The sequence below is a fragment of the Pinus tabuliformis genome, chromosome 1_1 (assembly GCF_031772625.1).
Source record: "Pinus tabuliformis cultivar Carrire ecotype Pingquan chromosome 1_1, CPIR1, whole genome shotgun sequence".
Classification (NCBI taxonomy): Eukaryota; Viridiplantae; Streptophyta; class Pinopsida; order Pinales; family Pinaceae; genus Pinus; species Pinus tabuliformis.
In genome coordinates, this window is record NC_142297.1 from 402199966 (window position 1) to 402204645 (window position 4680).

A 4680-nucleotide genomic window follows, 5' to 3' on the forward strand; every position below is an offset into this window, starting at 1 on the left:
GACTACAATTTGGCACGAGTGCGGGAATACGGGCGGTGGTTTAATTTTGTTGGATGACTGCTTCTTACGTTATGAAAACTATGATTTCTTAGGACAAATGTCTACTCGTGGATGTTATAATTATAATCAAAGTAATGTGTCCACCCCTGATGTTTTTAATGCGGCTCTGGAGAGCCTATTAACGAATTTGTCCGGTGAAGCAGCAGCATCTAGATCTAAGTTATATTCTTTGGGAACAGGCACAGGCTTCCTGTCTCAAAGGATTTACGGTGTGGTGCAGTGCACGAGAGATATATCGAGTATCCAATGCAAAACATGTCTCTTAAGTGCAATCAATTTTATTTTATCAAGGAATTCCTGGAAGCGCAGGAGCTACGGTTTTGTGCAAAACCTGCAATGCCCATTATGAAATATATCCTTTCTTTAACTCGATTTTGCGTCCATCTCCATCCACAGCAAAAGGGCCAACTATTCCACCGTTGGCTCATGCACCAACGAAGCGGCACACAGAGTCGCCAGCTATTACACCGGTGGTTTATCCCCCAGGGAAGCAGATGAACGGGTCAAGGAAAATAATCATAATTTTCGGTGTGCTTGGCGGCTTGCTTCTCGTATAGGTGTGCTCTACTTTCCTCCAATTAATGGTGGGTATCGCGTTGTGGTTGGGATGATTGCGTGGTGCTGATGTGAGGTTAATGAGATAATCACGAGATGGCTCGTTTTGGATGTCTGGTTGCTATGTGGGCTTCATGGGGTGATCATGCACAGTTGTGTTGTGATCGCATTAATTGTCTGGTTAGTCACTTTCTCCGTGTCGTGTCGTAAGTTAAAATGACAGTTAAAATTATTGAATTTTCTGCCTTTGTCTTTAATTTTCCATGCCCTCTTTATTTGGTAGGTCTCCTGAAAATATTTGTTTTGTGCTGGGCTATGACAACTAATTTTCTAATTTTACTAAATCCATTTTCATGAAAAAAAAACAAAAAAAAAATCATTTCCTATTTTCTTCCCTGCTGTGATTTTACTCCCAATCAAAATTTTAATCGAAATTAATTTTTTGTTTTTTTTCAAAATATTTAAGATAAAATTGCAGACACTTAAAAATATATTCTATTAATATTGAATGAAGAAATTACACACATATTTATACAATCAATAGTCTCAAGATAGGAATGCTATCTTAGACGTACAGTAGTGTGGTTGAGAGATTCTCTCAACCACACACTAAACTAGGAGAAACTATATTCTAACTAATTCCTATTATGTAAGAACAAACTCCTCAAATAGAAAATTACAACCATAGACAAGTAGGAATTAATTATTTCTAACTCCCCCCTTAATGACTACTTGTCATGATAGTCAAATCCACCACCATCAGGCGAATTGCATGTTCAAAACCTCCAAAAACAAAGAGAGATCAGTGCCTTTCTAAGCCAAATATTCATGTCCAAATACCAATCGCAAACAGTTGCGCTGATTGTGCCTTTCGACGCAACTGTAAGATAGAAAACTGGTTGAGAGATTTTCTCAACCACACACTAAACTAGGAGAAACTAAATTCCTATTATGTAGGAACAAACTCCTCAAATGGAGAATTACAACTATAGACAAGTAGGAATTAATTATTTCTAACTCCCCCCCTTAATGACTACTTGTCATGCTAGTGATTCACAAAGTCTGGTTGTGGTCAAACATAACAAAGAATATGTCGACGTCCATATAAAGAGCAACCATCCACCGGAATGTATGGGTACCAACCGCTGCAACTGCTAGTCCTTTTGCATACATGATTCTGTCAACCATTATCACTGCATATATGTACCTACAAATCCACCACCATCGGGCGAATTGCATGTGCAGAACTTCCAAAAACAAAGAGAGATCAGTGCCTTTCTAAGCCAAATATTCATGTCCAAATAACAATCGCAAATAGTTGCGCTGATTGCGCCTTTCGACGCAACTGTAAGACAGAAAAGTGTACCAACCCTCTTATGCTCAGACATACCAATATCTAAGACCGTGAGCCAGGTGTTACTATAGTCCACCTGCTCCTACGAGCACAAAGCTCCCGTGTACACGTTAGCCACTCAGGCACGCAGAGAAAGATTCGCTCAACTTGTCAAACAACGTATTGACATCCACGATTCCAGCCACAAAGGCACCTCAAGCCACAGAGGCGATTCTGCCACAAAGGCAAGCACTTCAGCCACAAAGACTCTATAGATGGTTTCTGGCTCACCACCAACCCTCACTTTACAATGACAAAAGATGGTTTCAGGCTGACCATAAACCATTACAAAGTGGTTTTAAGATCACCACGAACTTTCAGATGCCTTTAAAACTTACATTTCATTCCACATTTTGGAGTTTCTGGGTACATACAATGACCATTACAACAACTCGACTTGCTTATAACATGCTAGGGAGTCTATTCCACAAACCACACTAATTCAAACAAACATCTACTTTGTTGTCCACCATAAACGTTGTCCTTGCTCCTTTAGTGTCACTGTTGCACAAAATTAATATTTGATACAATTCAACCTTGTTACCCACCACATAGTACATTTGCATCATCTTTCTGATTTAATTGTCTTGGATTTACCTGCATGATTTGTTAGAGTAGCTAATTCTAACAAAACCACTCCATTGAGTTAGCTAAGCTCAATGCTTATAATTCCAAAACATTTATAAATACCACATTTTACTGTTGCAGTGGCAGAATATTACCAAAGAAACTCGAACCCAACTATTATGGCTCGTCCATCACCATGCTAACCAGCCCTCATTTCAAACTGATGGCCTCCATAGCACTTTTCCAAGTAAAAGAAATCCTCCGCCCAGACTTTCTCTGCCACTTCAAGGGTTCTATCAATGGAATGGTCTCCATCCAGAAGAACCTCTGGCTCCACAATGGGCACAAAACCATTGTCCTAAAGAGAGGTGGGGTTCCTAAAGCACTTGCAACAGATAAAAAGGCAGTGAACATTGCCCCAATATGAGCTGCACCACTTGCAAATAAATAGTGAGAATAAAAGTACAACAATACCAATATTCCAAAAGAAAGCTGCCATGACAGACCGAGTCCACCTACAACCTTCACAACAGTCTGGCTAAACCATGAAATAAGACCATACTTGTTGAGATAACCTGCCATTGCAATTAGTGCAGCAAACCACGTAAGGGTGTCCCAAGCTACCGATTCAGCCAAGCACTCCTTCCATGTCACAACACCTGTGCAGAGAAGGACAGACAAACCAAGGATTGCTGCAGTGATGGCATCCACCTTCAACATTCCCCCAAATATCCAAAGGCCCACCGTGACCAGCAGCGTAGTGCTTATGATGGTCTCGTTCTTGGTCATTGGCCCCATTTTCTCTAGCTTCTCCTTGGCGAGCTTCGGTGCATCGGGGCTGCTCTTGACAGAGGGAGGGTAGATCACATAAAGAAGAAGCGGGACAACGATCAGGGACACCAAACTGGGCACCAGCGCTGCAACCGCCCAATTCGTCCACCCGATGGTCTGCTCGATGGTCCCCGCGGCAAGATTCACGCTTAGGGGATTAGCCGCCATGGCCGTCAAGAATATGGCAGAGGAAATCACGGACGTCTGGAAGCAGGTGGGCATGATCCACGATCCTAGACATCGCTCCGTCCTGTCGCCGACGTTGCTTCCGCAGGCCACGTAGAGAGACTTCACAAGCGGCAAAAAAGATGCCTCCAGCTCGGGCGGAGACAGAGGGGATCGCTGGAGCGAGGAGCGCCTCGCTGAACACCAGGTTGTACCCTAACCCCAGCGACGAGCTCCCGAGCAAACTTCTGCATCAGGCTGGAAAGAACAGGGTCGGATCTGCACCTTGAAACCCTCGTAACACGCACCGCGATGAAAAGTCATGCCCAATACAGGCCAACGATCTATGGAACAGATTGATCAAGCAATTTTCTATATGTTGCATCCTCGATATCTGATGCATCCTCGATGAAGGATCTTTGCGTCCTCAAGCAATCTGATATCTATTGTTATCTGTTGCGTGAGAACGTGATTACAGCCATGCTGCCACTGTGGCCTCACAACCACGCTTACTTGGCCTCCTGCGTGAAGGCATCGATTGATCCACCAATCGACTCGGATCAAACTCTTTATTTTCCCTCAGCATACGATCTGGCCCTGATCGGAAAGGAGACCCTTTGGGTTTCTTGTGGGAATCAATATTTTGTGTGAGCGACTACCCAGTCAATTGAGAAGTGAAAAATTTCACACCGGCCTTGAGAATAGAGGCTGCCATTGCTGTTACCTAAACTTTCAAACAAAAAATCTCCGAGACTTTAATCAATTGAGACTCAGATTGGGCCTCGTTCCTCTCCGTAAATCTAAGGCCAATGAAGGCATGTTTTCCTCTACCGTCTTTAATTGCAGTAGTGGGATTTCATGTATCGGATCTGCGAAAAAAATCCGGCTCTCTCCACTCCACGCGACACCTTCAGATCTGGGTTGTTCAACAAGCCCTCTCTCCACTCCACGCGACACCTTCAGATCTGGGTTGTTCAACGAGCCCTCATCACTGTGACAGGCAGCGATCTCCGATCTGTCATTTATCAATGCCTCTTTACAATTCTATTTGTTGTTGCAATCGCAACGCCTGAAGATATATCAGCGAACCTTCTTATTTTGAACGCAGG

General features: G+C 43.2%; 1 pseudogene; it reads right to left on the minus strand.

Annotated features, from left to right (window-relative positions):
• Positions 1–2785: 2785 nt before the first annotated feature.
• On the minus strand, positions 2786–4286 carry LOC149213372 (dicarboxylate transporter 1, chloroplastic pseudogene; annotated as a pseudogene).
• Positions 4287–4680: the final 394 nt, after the last annotated feature.